Source organism: Prionailurus viverrinus, chromosome A2 (genome assembly GCF_022837055.1).
Source record: "Prionailurus viverrinus isolate Anna chromosome A2, UM_Priviv_1.0, whole genome shotgun sequence".
In the NCBI taxonomy this organism is placed as follows: Eukaryota; Metazoa; Chordata; class Mammalia; order Carnivora; family Felidae; genus Prionailurus; species Prionailurus viverrinus.
The window spans coordinates 21601019-21618968 of NC_062562.1; the positions used below are offsets into that span (position 1 = coordinate 21601019).

Below are 17950 nucleotides of genomic sequence, written 5' to 3' on the forward strand. Positions count from 1 at the left end.
TTTTTGATGTTTGACTGCTGGCAGGTTTAAGCTCCATTCCCTCCTTCTTGCCGTGTATCTGGGCAAGTCAATAAGATAGCCCTGGCATTTCTGCCCTGTCAGTTGGGGCAGGGGGACAGGGGAGTTCAAATCATAAAAATCCAACCTATACACAGGTATCTTCACCTTGCTCCTGTTCCCCAACCATAATAAAAACCAGAGCCACTCACCCTTCCCTTCACTTAAGCTACCCCAGAACAACTCATGTGCCTGCACTGCTCTCCCCAGAAAACCCCATTCTGTGAAAAACAAGCCCTGTCGTAGCCTCTTGGTATATGTGTGGTGTCATCAGTCTCAACATTCAAACAAATTTTGGGTGGTGGTAGGGCTGATCCCATCTTCTGTGGGGCAACCACAAAACAAAACAGTATCATTTACAAGAGCATCAGGAAATGTGAAATGCTTAGGAGTACATTTAACAAAATATGTGCAAGACTTATACAATGAAAACTACAAAAACCCACTGATAGAAATTAAAGAAAACCTAAATAAATAGAAAGAGATACCATGAACAGGAAGACATAACACTGTTATGATGTAAATACTCTCTAAATTGATTTATAGATATAATGCAATGGCAATCAGATCTCAGCAGGATGTTTTTTTGTAGAAATTGACATGCTGACTTCAAAATGTATATGGAAATACAAAGAACATAGAAAGTTGTAGTAGAGTCGTACAAAGAAACTCTTCACAATAGTGAAAATGAAGGAACACAGAACTTCACATCAACACAAATGAATCCTAGAAATATATTCAAATATAAAAGCAAACTTATGGATGGTATGACCTAAATAAGACCTTTATGTAAATAGTTTCAAAACATGTAATCCATGTATGTACCTAACATCAGAGCCCCAAAATATATGAAGCAAGCATTAACAGATTTGAAGGGATTATCATATAATTCAACAGTAATTAGTGGAGACTTCTATACTCAAATTTCAATAATGGATAGAATAACCATTATAGATCAATAGGAAATAGATGATTTAACACTACAATCCAACTGGACCCAGTAGACATATACAGAATACTCCATCCAACAGCAGAATATACATTTTTCTCAAGTGCACATGGAACATTCTTCTAGGACAGACATATGTTAGCCTATAAATCTTAATAAATTTTAAAAGATTGAAATCATACAAAGTATCTTTTCTAATCATAATGAAATGAAAGTAGAGATCAATATCAAAAGGAAAACTAGAAAATTCACAAAAATGTGGAAATTAAACAACACACTCTTAAACAGCCAACTTGTCAAAGAAGAAATCACACGGAAAATTAGAGACAAATGAAAATTAAAACAACATAACAAAACTTAGGAGATGGAGCAAAAGCAGTGCTAAGTGGGAAATTTTTAGTTGCAAATGCATACATTTAAAAAGAAGAAACATCTCAAAAAAAAAAAAATAACCTAGCTTTAAATCTTAAGATACTACAAAAGAAGAGCAAACTAAGCCCAAAGCTAGCAGAAGGAAGGAAATAATAGATTAGAACAGAGATTAATGAAATAAAGAACAGAAAAATAGAGAAAATCAAGCCAAAAGTTATTCTTCAAAAAAAAAAAAAAAAAAAAGATGAACCTTTGAGTAGAATGGCTAAGAAAAAAGAGAGAAGACTCAAATTAGTAAAATGAGAAATGAAAGTGGGGACATCACTACTGATTTTACAGAAATAAAAAGGATTATAAGCACTATGAATAACTGTATATCAACAAATTAGATATCCTAGATGAAATTCCCAAAAAATTCCCAGAAATAGACCATCCATCAAAACTGAATTATGAAGAAATAGAAAATATGAATAAACCTGTAACTAGTAAGGAGATAGAATCAGTAATCAAAACCCTCCAAACAAAGAAAAGCCCTGGACAAGATGGCTTCACTCATGAATTCTACCAAATGTTTAAAAAAGTTAACATCAATACTTCTCAAATTATTCCAAAAATTGAAGGGGAGAGAAAATTTCCTAATTCCTTGTATGAGGCTGGCATTACCTAGAAACCAAAGTCAGACAGACACTAACAAGAAAACTACCTACCAATATATCTTATGAATATCAATGCAAAAATTATTAACAAAATATAAACAAACTCAATTCATTATATTAAAGAAGATTATGCACCAAGTGGAATTTGTTCCAGGAATTCAAGGATGGTTCAACGTACAAAAATCAATCAATATAATACACCACACTAACAGAATGAAGGAATAAAAACTATGTAATCATCTCAACTGATGCAGAAAAAAACATTTTAGAAAATTAAACATTTTCATGATAGAAACCATTCCATTTATAATAGCATCAAAAAGAATAAAACACTTAGAAATAAATTTATCCACAGAGTTTAAACACACTACAAAACATGGCTGAACAAAATTAAAGAAGACATAAACAAAAGGAAAAAACCCCACGCTCATGGACTTAATATTGTTAGTGATAATACTACTCAAAGCAATGTTATAGATACAATATATAGATTCAATGTAATCTCTATCAAAAGCCCAACAGTGTGTTTTTTTTTGCAAAAACAGAGAAACTTAACCTGAAATTCATATGGCATCTCAAGAGACCCCAAATATCCAAAATAGTCTTAGAAAAGAAGAAAGTTAGAGGAATCACAGTTCCTGATTTCAATACTTACTACAAAGCTACAGTAATCAAAACAGTGTGGTGGTGGCATAAGAATAGACATGTACACCAACAGAATAGAGAGCCTAGAAATAAACCCTTGCATAAGTGGTTAACTGGGGGTGTCTGGGTCTGTTAAGCGTCTGACTTTGGCTCAGGTCATGATCTCATGATTCGTGAGTGTGAGTCCCATGTTGGGTTCTGTGATGACAGCTCAGAGCCTAGAGCCTGCTTCAGATTCTGTGTCTCCCTCTCTCTGTCCCTCGTCCGCTCACACTGTCTCTCTCTCAAAAGTAAACAAACGTTAAAAAAAAAAATGGTTGGGAATGCAAGCTGGTGCAGCCACTCTGGAAAACAGTATGGAGGTTCCTCAAAAAACTAAAAATAGAACTACCCTACGACCCAGCAATTGCACTACTAGGCATTTATCCAAGGGATACAGGTGTGCTGTTTCGAAGGGACATATCCACCCCCATCTTTATAGCAGTACTATCAACAATAGCCAAAGTATGGAAAGAGCCCAAACGTCCATCGATGGGTGAATGGATAAGGAAGATGTGGTATATATATACAATGGAGTATTACTCGGCAATCAAAAAGAATGAAATCTTGCCATTTGCAACTATGTGGATGGAACTGGACAGCATTATGCTAAGTGAAGTTAGTCAGAGAAAGACAAAAATCATATGATTTCACTCATATGAGGACTTTAAGAGACAAAACAGACGAACATAAGGGAAGGGAAACAAAAATAATATAAAAACAGGGAGGGGGACAAAACAGAAGAGACTCATAAATATGGAGAACAAACCAAGGGTTATGAGAGGGGTTGTGGGAGGAGGGATGGGCTAAATGGGTAAGGGGCACTAAGGAATCTACTCCTGAAATCATTGTTGCACTATATGCTAACTAATTTGGATGTAAATTTAAAAAAATAAATAATAAAATTTAAAAAATAAATAAATACATTTTCCACATTCATACCTAGTTAATAAAATAAATTAGATAATTACAGCTAATTCAGTTTCTCTCACACTATTTTACTCAAATGAAATTAGATACCAAATTTAAAATAAATCAGACAATTTTTGACTGTTTCATATTCAAACATATCACTTAAATAAGTAACATGGTTTTTAGAGCTAACTTAGAATTTTTTAAATCTGTCTATAGTTTAATCATTTTCTATTTTTTTCATTGATTTATGTCATTCTGGTTGTGTCATAATAAGAAACAATAAAAGGAAATAATAGAAAATTACTATTTTAAAATATTACAATTCTACATAAAATATGAGCCTAGAGATTATTGAAAGTAATATATGTAGTTTTGTCATTTATCTTCGGAAATGTAATATGTGCTATTTAATATCTGGATAATAATATCTTCCTTCATAGATTAAAAAAAAATGTGGTTGGGGCGCCTGGGTGGTGCAGTCGGTTAAGCGTCCGACTTCAGCCAGGTCACGATCTCACGGACCGTGAGTTTGAGCCCCGCGTCGGGCTCTGGGCTGATGGCTCAGAGCCTGGAGCCTGTTTCCGATTCTGTGTCTCCCTCTCTCTCTGCCCCTCCCCCGTTCATGCTCTGTCTCTCTCTGTCCCAAAAATAAATAAACGTTGAAAAAAAAAATTTTTTTTTTAAATGTGGTTAACTGATTTTTGACAGTGTGCCAAGACTACTCCATGCAGAAAGTTTGGTCTTGCATTAAGTTGGACCCTTACCTTATGCCACGTATTAAAATTAAAATAGGTAAAAAACCTAAATATAAGAACTAAAATTACAAAACCCTTAGATTAAAACATAGGGGAGCATCTTCATGACACTGGATTTGGTAATGATTTCTTGTATAAACACCAAAAGCACAGGCAACAACAACACAATAGATAAATTGGACTTCATCAACATTAAAAACTGTGCACCAAAGGATTCCATCAAGAGAGTAGAATAATAACCCACAGAATGGGAGAAAATATTTGCCAATGATATATCTGAAAAGGGATTAACATCTAGAATATATTTTTTAAAAACTCCTACTATTCAATTACAGGAAAAAACAAACAACCCAATAAAAAAAGATTGAGCAAACGACTGAAATAGAAATTTCTCCAAAAATATACAAAGGCCAATAACCATATGAAAGATGCTCAACATCACTAAAACAACTTAAAGCCACAATAGGATACCACCTCACACACATTAGGATGTCTAAAACAAAATTTTTTTAAAAAAAGGAAAGCAACAAGTGTTGACAAGGATGTGGAGAAATTGGAGCCCTCGTGCACCATCAGCTGGAGTGTAAAATGGCACGGTTACTGCAAAAAAACAAAACAAAAAAACACACAAAAAGATAGTTTGGTGGTTCCTCAAAAAGTTAAACATAGAATTACCTTATGATCTGGCAATTCCACTCCTAGGTATATACCCAAAACAACTGAAAGCAAGGTCTCAGATATTTGTACCCCAATGCTTTTAGCAGAATTATTCAAAATAGCAAAAAGGTAAAAACAACATAAATGTCTATCGATAGATGACTGAATGAGCAAGATGTGGTATATACATACAATGGAATATTATTCAGCCACAAAAAGGAACATTCTAATACATGCTACAACAAGGATGAATCTTAAAAACTATGTGAAGTAATTCTGCCACAAAAGGACAACTGTTGCATGGTTCCACTTATATGAGATCAATTCATAGAGACAGAAAGTAGATTAGAGGTGACCAGGGGCTAGGGAGAGAGGAAATGGGAAGTTACAGGCACACCTCCAGGACACTGCAGGTGTGGTTCCAGATCATTGGAAGATCATCCAGATCATAAAGCAAGTATCACAATAAAGTGAGTCAAATGAAGTTTTTAGGTTCCCAGTGCATATAAAAGTTATGTTTACACTATAGTGCAGTCTATTAAGTATGCAATAGTATTATGCCAAAAAAAATGTATATACCTTACTTTAAGAATATCTTACTACTGAAAAATGCTAACCATGGGGTGCGTGGGCGGCTCAGCCGATGATGCGTCCAACCCTTGATTTCAGCTCAGGTCATGATTTCACAGTTCGGTTCGTGAACTGTGGATTGAGCCCCATGATATGGGGATTGAGCCCCATATCAGGCTCTGTGCTGACAGCATGAAGCCTGTTTGGGATTCTTCTCTCCCTCTCTCTCTGCCCGTCTCCTGCTTGAGCTCTCTCAAAATAAATAAATATTTTTTAAAAAATAGAATAAAAAATGCTAACCATCATCTGAGCTTTCAGCAAGTCAATCTTTTTGCTGATGGAGGATCCTGCTGTGTTGACAGCAGCTGACTGATCAGGGCAGTGGCTGCAGATGGCTGGGGCTGCTGTGGCAATTTCTTTAAGACAACGGTGAAGTTTGCTGCATTGAGTGATTCTTGCTTTCACAAACGATTTCTCTGTAGGATGTGATGCATAGAACTTCTTTCAAAATTGGAGTCAATCTTCTCAAATCCTGCTGCTACTTTTATCACCTAAATTCATGTGATATTATAATGTGTTTTCATTTCAAAAATCTTCACAGCATCTTCACCTGGAATGATTCCAACCCAAGAAACTATGCTCTTGGTTTATCCCTGAGAAGCAATCCCTCATCCGTTCAAGTGTTTTCATGGGATAGCAGCAATCCGGTCCTATCTTCAGGCTCCACTTCTGATTCCAGTTCTCTTGCTGTTTTCACTACATCTGCAGTAACTTCCTCCACTGAAGTCTTAAACCTCTCAAAGACCTTCATGAGGGCTGGAATCAACTTCTTCCAAATTCCTGTTCATGTTGATATTTTGACCCTTCCATTAAGTCATGAATGTTCTTAATGGCATCTAGATAGTGAATCCTTTCCAGAAGGTTTTCAATTGACTTTGCCCAGATCCATCAAAGGAATCACTGTCTATAGCAGCTATAGCCTTATGAAATGTGTTTCTTAAATAATAAAACTTGACATTTGAAATTACTCCTTGACCCATGGATTGAAGAATGGATGTTATGTTAGCAGACAGGAAAATAACACTGATCTTGTTGTACATCTCCATTAGAACTCTCGGGTGACCAGGTGCTTTGTCAATGAGCAGTAATATTTTGAATCTTTTTTCCTGAGCAATAGGTCTCAATAGTGGGCTTAAAATATTTAGTAAACCATGTTATAAACTGATGTGCTGTCATCCAGGCTTTGTTGTTCATTTATAGAGTACAGACAGAATAGGTTTAGCATAATTCTTTTTTTCTTTTTTATTTACTTTGAGAGAGACAGTGCGAGTAGGGGAGGGGCACAGAGAGAGGAGAGAGAGAATCCCAAGTAGGCTGTAGGCTGGCTGCCAGTGCAGAGCCCAATGTGGGGCTTGAACACACAAAATTGTGAGCTCATGACCTGAGCCAAAACTAAGAGTTGGACGCTTAACCACGGGAGCCGCTCAGATGGCCCAGATTTAGCGTAATTCTTCAGGGCCCTAGTACTTTTGGAATGGTAAATGAACATTAGCTTCGCCTTAAAGTCACCAGCTACATTCACCCTAAAAAGAGGCAACTTGTCCTTTGAAGCTTGGAAGCCAGGCATTGACTTCTCCTCTCCAGCTATGAAAGTCCCAGACGGCGTCTTCTTTCAGTGTAAGACTATTATATCTACACTGAAAATCTGGTTAGCATAGCCACCTTCATCAATTAGCTTAGCTAGACCTTCCAAAGAATTTGCTGCAGCTTCTACATCAGCACTTGCTGCTTCACCTTGTATTTTTATGTTAGGGAGACGGCTTCCTTCCTTAAACCTCGTGACCAAATCTCTGCTAGCTTCCAACTGTTCTGCAGCTTCCTCACCTCTCTCAGCCTTCACAGAATTGAAGACAGTTACAGCCTTACTCGGATTAGGCTTCAGCTTAAGGGAATGTTGTGGCTGGTTCGATCTTCTTTAAAAAAAAAAAAAATTTTTTTTTTACATTTATTTTTGAAAGAGAAAAAGAGAGAGAGACAGAGCACAAGTGGCGGAGGGCAGAGACAAAGGAGACACAGAATTCAAAGCAGGCTCCAGGCTCTGAGCTGTCAGCACAGAGCCCAATGCGGGCTCAAACTCACAAACCGCGAGATCATGACCTGAGCCGAAGTCGGACACTTAACCGACTGAGCCACCCAGGCGCCCCATGGTTCAGTCTTCTATCCAGACCACTCAAACTTTCTCCATATCAGCAATAAGGCTGTTCTACTTTCTTATCTTTGGTGTGTTCACTGAAGTACCACATTAAAAAAAAAAAAAAGTCTTTTAATTTATTTTAGAGAGAGAGGGCACACATGAGATGGGGAGAGGGGCAGAGGGAGGAAGAGAGAGAAAGAGAGAGAATCCCAAGCAGTCTCTGTGCTGTGAGTGTGGAGCCCAAAGAAGGGCTCGATGCCACGACCCTGGGATCATGACCTGAGTCAAAATCAAGAGTCAGATGCTCAACGAACCGAGTCACCCACGTGCCCCTAAAGTAGCACTTTTAATTTCCTTCAAGGACTTTCTTTGCATTTACAGCTTGGCTAACTGTTTAACTCAAGAGGCCTACCTTTGGGCCTGTCTCAGCTTTCAACATGCCTCTTTCACTAAGCTTAATCATTTCTAGCTTCTGATTTAAATTGAGAGATGGGACTCTTCCTTTCATTTGAATACTTGGAGGCCATTGTAGGCTTGTTAATTGGCCTTGGTTCAATATTGTTTCGTCTCAGGGAATAGGAAGAAGCAAGGAGAGGGAGAGAGACAGGGAAGGGCAGATCGGTGGAGCAGACAGGACACACAAGATTTACAAATCAAGTTCACCATCTTCTGAAGGGATGGTTCGTGGCACTCCAGAACAATTACAACAGCAACATCAAAGATCACTGATCACACATCACCATAGCATGATAATAAAGTTTGAAATACTGCAAGAATTACCAAAATGTGACACAGACATGAGGTGGGCAAATTCTGTTGAAAAAATGGTGCCAACAGACTTGCTTGATGCAGGGTTGTCACAAACTTGCATTTGTGAAAAACCCAGATCTACACAGCACCTTAAAGCAAAGTGCAATAAATCAAGGCATGCCTGTACTCTTTAGCAGGTACAGAACTTCTGTGTGGGGTAAGGAATGTTTTGGAAATGGATAGCAGTGATAGTTGTACAACATTGTGAACGTACTTAATGCCACTGAATTGTACACTTAAAAATGGTTAAAGTGGTGATTTTTATGTTATGTATATTTTGCCATAATAAAAAAAAAAAAAAACTGCAAAAAACTCTCCCCTATCACATGCAATACAATTCTGGAGGTTGAGTGACTCAAACCTAGGACTGAAGAAAGTATAAAGAAATCCAGGATACTGTCTCTGACTAGGGTGTACCCAGGTGTTTCCACTTGCACCCGCCATGTTTTGATCTTTAATCTCGGTGACAGACACAGTATGTTGGTGTAGCTCCACTGAACGTCTGAAATAATTAATAGTCAAAGTCGACGGGATTAGGAAGCAACGTGGCAGCTTTACCAGGAGGCACCAAGCTTATTGTGGAGAAGTGAAGACAGGTCCCTTATTCTTGGGGTGATGCCCGGTCACTTACTCTCCTTGACCCCAGTCACTCCAAACCCCACCTCCTACCACAGCTCTGGCTCCAACACCCCCCTCCACATGCTCCACCATGGAGGGACCTTTAATTGCTCTCAAAGTTCTGGGCCTGGCCTTCAACTAGGCACACATCTCTCCAGCCTCTGGGCAGGGTAGACTAAACTGGGGCTTATCTGTCTGGTCCCCACCTCTGCTGAAGTTGGGAAAGTCCCTCCGGCGCCTCTGCCTCCCTCCCCCACCGCAACCCAGGATCTGCTGAATAATGGAGACAGGAGAGCTCAGGGCACTTGTCCCTCTCACTTCCCCTTCTCAGGATGCATGCGGTTCAGCTCTCCACCCCATACCATGGCCAGGGGTGGGGCTGGGCTTTCCTCTTCTCTCCAGGCAGGCTTAGTGCCCGTTGCCCCAGGCAGGCTCCTACCTCAGGGCAACATTTCCCTGCTCCTGAGATGCATCCAACAGGGGCTGGCTCCCCCCTCCCCTCAGGAGGCAGGCCTTGGGCTGGGGGAAGCAGAGGAGTCAATCAGGCTCCTGGCTCACAGTGTTGGAAGGTGACTGGCCCTACAACATGCTGACGGTGTGCAAGGGAGTAAGGGGGTGGAGGGAGTGGGGTTGAAGAGGGAGGGCCCACTACCCAAAGGGAACTCCTTGAGGTCGGGGACCCCCTAACCCTTAGTGCAGTGTCCTCTCAGGCTTCCAGACTGGGTGGGTGGACAGACCAACAGGAGCTCCCTGGCATGGACGGTGTGGGAAGTGAGGGCTGGAGTGGGGGTGGAGGTAAGGAGCCAGAGAAAGCCAGGATAGCGTGTGTTCATTTGAGGGTGTGTGTGTGTGTTTGGGGGGTGGGTGGGGAGTCCTATCATGGGTGGGGTAGCATCCAAGGCTTCCTTCTGAGTCTGGATGCCTCTACCCCTGACCTGCTCTGTTTCATGGGACCGACCTTGGCTCTGTCTAGGGCCCTGTCTGGCCACTCCTGTGGCTCTGAGCAGCAGAGGAAGGGGCAAGCAGAGACTTCTACCCTTCTTGGCTCCCGGTCCAGGGGAGAAGACCCTCATGCCACACTCGTCTTCCTGGGGCAGTCGCACCAAGCCAACCCTTCCATCCATCTTGGAGCTGGGCACCTGGTCCCTGTGGCACTTCTGCCTGGGAAGCAAGGCTTTGGTCAGTTCAGGCCCCAACCCCCAATGCCAGCAATGGACACAGCGGATGGGTCAGGCACAGAGATGACATTCAATGAGGGGCAACAAATGTAGGGGCCACCTCACCCTATTAAGTATCACTATCCAATGAGGTTCTCAACCTTCTAGGCTGGGCTTTGTGTGGGTAAAATGAATAGTACTCTGAATCTGCCTTTGTCTGACCATGAAGCTCCATTAAGCCATGGAACCAGAGTTATAATTATACTAGTAATAATAGGGGTGCTTCACATGGGTCACCATGCACATTGAATCCCCCAGAGACATAGATGGGGATGGAGCATGGGGAGGGGGTCTTCTCCTTCTCCATCATCATCATCATCATCATCATCATCAACTCACGTTACAGAAATGGACAGAAGCCTGAGGGATGGAGCCCCTGGCCTGTTTCAAGCTGGAAGCCAGGACCCATCCCACCACAGGCCTGAGCAACAAAACCACATCACAGGAGCCAAAAAGTCATGGTCAGCACATGGAAAGGGTGCAAGGCACCATGTGTCCACACCAGGGCTCTGGAGGCCAAGAAGTGGTGAAGGATCAGCTTTCCTGCAGCTTGGCAAAGCCTTCCCAATGGCACAACCATCTAACTGCCCAGCCCTGTGGCAGGCTGAGGTAAGTGCAGGGTCATGGCCTAGGGTAGGAATCTTGGTCAGAGATGAGACCTGGCTGAGAGGTGAAGGTCTAGTAAATAACCCTGGGGCGCTGTCTCCTCCCACGGGACCCTCACTACCACCTCTAACCCAGGCCATCCATGCTCCCCAACATGGTGGAATTAGCTTCCTCTGGGCCTCCTGACTCCTCTTGTCCCAACAGCCCTGCCTAGTCTGCCCCCTGCCCACTCTATCACCTTCCACCCCACCATGAGCCTTGCTGTCTGGGTTCCAGGTGCATGACCACCCTCCCTTCCTCACACCCAGGGCCTCTGCATGTGCTACGCCTCTTTCCAAATATGTGGTCCCACATCCTTTCACCTGGGCCACTCTTTGCCTTCCCTCAGACCCCACTCAGCCATTAATTCCTCTGGGAAGCCTTCCTGGGCCACTGGCCACATCCACGTGGGACTTCTTGTACCACACTTACTGGGATCTCAACAAACTAAGAGTGAGATGAGCTGTCCAAGGCCCATCCCCTGAGACAAGGGCTCTGCAGCCTCACCCCCTGCAACACTGGCCTGGGGCTGGCATTCTGGAATGCTGGCTGGCCGGACACCTAAGGAGGATGGGCCTACCTGCAGCCTACAACGCCCTGAGCCTGGGCAGTATGAAACACGGCCACTGAACTCATGCATCTGTGCCAGAGTGGACAGAGGGCTCACGGAATGTTCTGTGTCCTGACGTGGTGGTGCTCCCCCAGGGGATATACAGATCAAAATTCACCACCGGTACACTTTACTCTATGTATGCTGTAGCTTAATTTTGTAAAAATTATGACAAGAAGACACTTCCTCCAAAAGTCAAGTTCTTCTTCCTAGAAATCTCATCTGTCACATATTGGTGCACAATCAACAAATAAATCAGAAATCCCTCTTCTCACTTCTTCAAATGGCTCATCATTTGCTGCTTTAGACAGGACCCCAGGCTGCCTGGACAGAACCCACCTGCCCCGGGGAACCCCCTGGTACAGCAGCTGTGGCAGGACATAGGGCAGGGCAGAGGCTGGTTGGGATGTGCCTAGAGCTGTCAGGAAAGCCCCCTGATGGGAGCCTCCGTGCCTGAGGCCACACCAAAGGCCAGGCTTTTGTCCCCAGCTCTGCCAGGACCTGCTACATGACCTAGGCCCAGGGTTTCCTGCTGTTCCTTAGTAAACACTTGCTGTGTGACTAGTATATAAAAATATATTCACGGGGCACCTGGGTGGCTCAGTTGGTTGGGTGTCTGAATTCTGCTCAGGTCATGATCTCACGGTTCATGAGTTCAAGCCCTGCATCGGGCTCTGTGCTGACAGCTCTGTGCTTCGGATTCTGTGTCTCCCTCTCTCTCTGCTCCTCCCCTGCTCACTCTCTGTCTCTCTCTCTCTCAAAAATAAATTTAGAAAAAAAAAATATAATTCACTTCACGGGGTGCCTGGGTGACTCAGTCAGTTGAACGTCCAACTTTGGCTCAGGTCATAATCTCACAGTTCGTGGGTGCGAGCCCAACACCCGGCTCTGTACTGGCAGCTCGGAGCCTGGAGCCTGCTTCAGATTCTGTGTCTCCTTTTCTCTCTCTGCCCCTCCCCAGCTCGTGCTCTCTCTTTCTCTCTCTCAAAAATAAATAAACTCGGGGCGCCTGGGTGGCGCAGTCGGTTGGGCGTCCAACTTCAGCCAGGTCACGATCTCGCGGTCCGTGAGTTCGAGCCCCGCGTCGGGCTCTGGGCTGATGGCTCGGAGCCTGGAGCCTGTTTCCGATTCTGTGTCTCCCCCTCTCTCTGCCCCTCCCCCATTCATGCTCTGTCTCTCTCTGTCCCAAAAATAAATAAACGTTGAAAAAAAAAATTAAAAAAATAAAATAAAGTAAATAAACTCAAAAACAATTTTTTTTTTTTAATAAATAAAAATACGTTCACTTCAGGAGAGGAGACAGATGTGGAAACAGGCACAGAGGGACAATGACTTCTCTTACAAGAGCTGGGGCCAGTATTGCTGAATCTGTCCACCCCACAGACACCTGCCTGGATCAGGCTGCATCATCTCCCCCTAGGACCCTCCTAATGGTTCCTAGCGGCGTCTGTGCTACCAGGACCCCCACTCCACACCACCTTACAATCTGCTCCCCACACGGTGGCTGAAGATCAGCTTGGGCCTCACCAAACTAACTCCACACAAAGAAAACAAGATGACGAACAACTCCTTTGGGTCCAGAGAGGGGTCTGAAGGGAAGAACACAATACTGCTTACCGTAGAGGCCGCTTTGAGGCAATTGAGGCGTGGAATGTGGAAAGGGCCACAGTAACCCCCTGGCTGAATACTGACAGACTCATAAGGTGACCCACCTCAAGTTATCTATAGGCCCTAATTAACCAATGGGCTATTTACAACCAGGAAGTTACCAAAAAAAAGGGAGACTTCCATATGTCGCCATACCTCCTCTCTTCCCCCTTTAAAAAGAGCCCCCACCCACCGCCTCCTGGCAGACAGTCTCTCCTCTGCTGTCCTGCCCTGCCGCTCCCTTGTGGTGTATTCAATAAACTTCTATCTCCTTTGTTCTGCCTCAGGTGAAGGCCAAGCCACTGGCTTCTGATCATCACCCCAGATTTGGGGGGCCCTCAACCAATCAGGAGAGACACCGCACCCACAAAATACCCTTGCCAAAAAATTCAAACCCGAATCTGCTCAGATCCACCAATTCAGAGGAAAGTCACAGGAGCATAGGAAAGGACACCCAGAGGGCCCATCAACAGAACCCAGGTTAAGGGAAGCTCCATAGATTTCTTTGACAAGAGATTCAAGTGAAAAATAAGACAGAAAGTGATGGAAGGAAATCTATGGAATAACGTGTGGATCTTCCTTAGACCCTGGAAATGTGAACACTGGCTGGATTTTTGAGGAGGTTAAGAAGGGCGTCACTGCTTGTCAGATGTGACAATGGCCCTGTGGTTATGTTGTTTAAAATGACTCTCTCAGAAATACATACTAAGAAATAGAAGAAATAGGATTTGGGATTTGCTTTAAAACAACCCAGGGTGTCATGAGGGGGTGGACAAAATAGGATCACAGCTGCTTTGTGATGGACACATGGGGCTCAGCAAAGGCTCCTGGCTAATTTTGCTGCACATTTTCCATAAAGAAAAGGGTGTTGTTGTTGTTGTTGTCTGTTTTAAATCTCAAATATCGCCACCAAAGGAGTGAGGGAAAGAAAGGAGGGTAGGCCGGAGAACCCCTCCAGGCAGGGGGCCAGGTCTAGGCTGGAGGGTCCCCAACCATTCCACTGCAAATGCGTACACATTCTGTGCTCTGTGCAGTTTTCAAGTCTCAGTTAAAAAACACCCACCTCGGGCACCTGGGACTTCAGCACAAGTCATGATCTCACTGTGAGTTCAAGCCTCGGGTGGGCGGGCTCTGCGATGACAGCCAGAACCCATTTGGATCCTGTGTCCCCCTGTCTCTCCGCCCCTCCCCCTGCTCACTTGCACGCATGCTCTCTCTCTCTCTCTCAAAAATAAATAAACATTAAAAAAAACAACCCACCTCACACCCAGATATGGCAGGATTCAGGCCACCAGTGCCAGCATACACACTGTTGTGGATTGTCTGTGAAAGAGAAGAAAGTCAGAGCTGAGAAACTTCTACAGCAATGTCACACAGTTACTATGTCTGCTGGGTGTCGTCCTTAAGATAATGGCTTTAAAAAGTGAAGGGGGCGTGGCTCAGTCCGCTCAGGTCATGATCCCACCCTTCCTGAGTTTGAGCCCCCACGTCCAGCTCTGTGCTGACAGCTCGGAGCCTGGAACCTGCTTCGGATTCTGTGTCCCCCTCTCTCTCTGCCCCTCCCCTGCTGGCACTCTGTCCCTCTGTCTCTCAAAACTGAATAAAAGTTAAAAAAAATTTTTTTTAAGAAAATAAAATAAAAAGTAAAGGGAGCTGGTGGTCAAGATCCTTGGGTTGCAGCCCCAATGCCGTCGCCACTCATGGTTTATTTAGCACCTCTGGGCCTCAGTTTCCTCATCCATAAAATGGGAACAGAGCCACCTCTTCTGTAGGTTTGATAGGAGAACAAAAGGAACTCAGAGCCAAAAACACCCTTCAAAGAATGAAAAGTGTTAAGCCAAACCACGTGGAGATTTTGTCACACTCCCAGTGTGGCCTGGGCCCTGTCCCTGCCCTACTCCCTGCATAGCCTCACTCACCCTGTTTCCACCTCCATCAAGTGCAACCACGGCCAAACATAGTATTACTGATAATAGATTAACTAAAGTGTCATTGATCAAAAAAATAGATCACCAACCCTCCTGTGTGTGCCTGACACCTCCAGGAACCCTCCCTCCAGTCCTTTGGGGCCCACTTCATCACCCCATGTACAGCTGGGGCTCTGGGAGAACAGCAGTCCCTGCCCCCTTTGCGTTCAGACTTGCTTTCAGGTCCCAGCATGGCAACACACGCAAACACTAATGCAAGTGCACGTGGGCTGCGACTTCACAGGGTTTTGTCCCAGAACAAGCAGAAGTCATATTAACATGGAGTTCACCACCTGGCCCCATCTGTGTTCCTTCATGGGCTGGCCCCTCCACGCCACGGCAGCAGAGCAGACAACAGTGTCCTGTGGCCCTGCAGGGAACAGTGGGCGCGGGGCCTCAGTGAGGCTTCACGTCCCTGGCTCAAAGCAGGCATTACCCTTGACCCTGCGAAGTCCAACGAGCTGGAGGAGAACACGGGTGGGAAGAGTCCCGAGGACACAGGTGCTCCCACTAGACCCAAGCCCCAGCTGGGGTGGGCCGCTGAGGCCCTGGGAAGCAGCCAGAACCGGCTTGCTCTTCATGAGACAATGAGTCCACTGTTACTGGCCGGGACCTTGATTAATATTTGCAAAAGGAGCAAAGTGGAAAATTCCACCTGGGCGGAGGCAGGGCCCAGGGGAAGTGTCAACAACCTCAATGGCCTTGTTCTCCCAGGGATGGACCAGGCAGAGAAACAAAGGCCTGATAAAGGATACAGAACCTGAGAGTGTCAATGCACTTGGATCCAAAGGAATTTCCTTATTTGGGTCAGGGAGGCATTAATTTTTTTGTCATCCTGACTTTCCTGCCCCTAAACTGACACAACACCTTGAAATCCTTCAACTCTCTTTCTCTCTCTGTAGTCTCCCAATAGCCCTGCCAGACCAGCAGACCTGATGCTGGCCCCATGTTACAGATAGGGAAACTGAGACTCCAACACAATGAGAGCTTCGCCCAAGGCCAGCAACTGGTGAGTAGCACATCCAGGCAAACCCTGGTGTCTCAACTGCCAGCGGTGGCACAGAGCCTGTTCCAGGGAGTCTGGGGTCAGGTGTCACAGGGACTAGACAGGGTGGACTTCTGGGCTCCAGCAGAGGCCCCGACCTTCACTCCACCAGAGGAGGAAGAGGAGAAAGAGGAAGAAGCCCAAAGCAGCTCTCCCGGGTAGGCAGGTGTAAGCACCACCATGGGGGGAAGGTGCACATAATTGATTCATTCAAGCATTTAACAGTGCCTCCTAAATACCGGGAGGCCAAGGCCACTGTGGATGCGAAGGTGCACTGCGTGGTGGCCCTTTGAGAAACCCAGACCTGGCAGAATTCAGGACTGAAGGGGGAAGGTCCAAGTATCTCCAAAGGCTGCTTCCCTCGCAGGCTCAAGTCACCTCACTGAGCCACTTCACGGTCTCATCTGCCCCATTTTACAGAAAAGGAAACAGGCCTTGAGAAGGGCAGCGACATGCCACAGGTCACAGAGAGAGAGGAAGCTAAGACACCTGGATACTTAGTGGCCCTGCCTCCAGTTTATAAAGCCACAATGTTATTGGGCTTAGGTATTCAAACCAATGGTGTCCCTTCCAACGGGCCCCTTGAAGGCTGTATGCTTACCAACAAGGACCTCTCATGAAGAACACTTTTTGGAATGACCTTCCGAGCCAGCATGGACCCCCCCCCCCGTCCACCCCCCAAGCAGGCACAGCTTGCTTGCCTACAGAGAACACCAGCGGTGGCTACAAGTCCTTCCCCTCCACGCCCATCCCGCAGTCCTGTCTACAGAGCTGGTCATGGGCATCATCACCATCCCAGAGCCCCAGACGGCCAGGGCGCTGTCAGCGCTGTGCCCACACTCCACGCTGCTCAGCGTCCCTCCTTCCACCCCTGCTACCACATGCTCAGTGACGTCCACACCACACTCACCTCCCCCTTCACTCATCAGCTCCTGCCCCTGGAGAAAGAACCTTCGACCCTCCTTTTCTTAAAACCACCCCCACTCCACTCCCATCTCTGAATGCATTTCCTCCCATGTCCATTTCATCCCCTCTTGTCAAAGCCACCCCTGACTGCGAGTGACGCACCCTGACCTCTCTGCCCCATTTGATCCCCCGGGGCTGCTCCCTCATCCCGGGTTTTTTTCACCCCCTATAAATGTCCTACTCATAAATCCTATCTCCAGGCCTCAGCTCTACATCCCTGCTCATTCCCACACCTCTCACACTCATGGTCCCAACACACAGCTGTAAAGCCAGCATAGCTCGGAGCCTGGACCACAACGGGGACTCACCTGTTCATTGAGGGAATGCATATTGGTTAGCAGCCACCTTCTCGCTGGTCTCAGAGGGGCTGGCCCCCCATTGCCCTGCACAGTCACCCAAGTGGCCTTTCTAAAGCTTAAACTGACCACTGCCTAAACCTCGGCTGTTGTTGTTCCTTGGCACCCGGGGACAAAGTTCACGATCTCCACTGGGCCTAGGGGCCTGTCTCCAACTGCAATTTCACAGCAGGGCAGGCACACATGCCCTTGAACATGCACTCACCACATTCATCCCCAGAGAGTGCCCGTCAGCCAGTACCTGTGTGTCATTCACCTTT

The 17950-nt window shown here is 45.1% G+C and overlaps 1 protein-coding gene across 2 annotated transcripts in view; it reads right to left on the reverse strand.

Annotated features, from left to right (window-relative positions):
* CHDH (choline dehydrogenase) overlaps positions 1-17950 on the reverse strand; it is a 40148-nt gene that overhangs the window by 20996 nt on the left and 1202 nt on the right. For both annotated transcript variants that reach the window (XM_047850444.1, XM_047850443.1), the window contains exon 2: positions 14617-14679. The gene's annotated coding sequence lies outside the window, so the exon portion shown is untranslated. The remainder of the gene's footprint in view (positions 1-14616; positions 14680-17950) is intronic.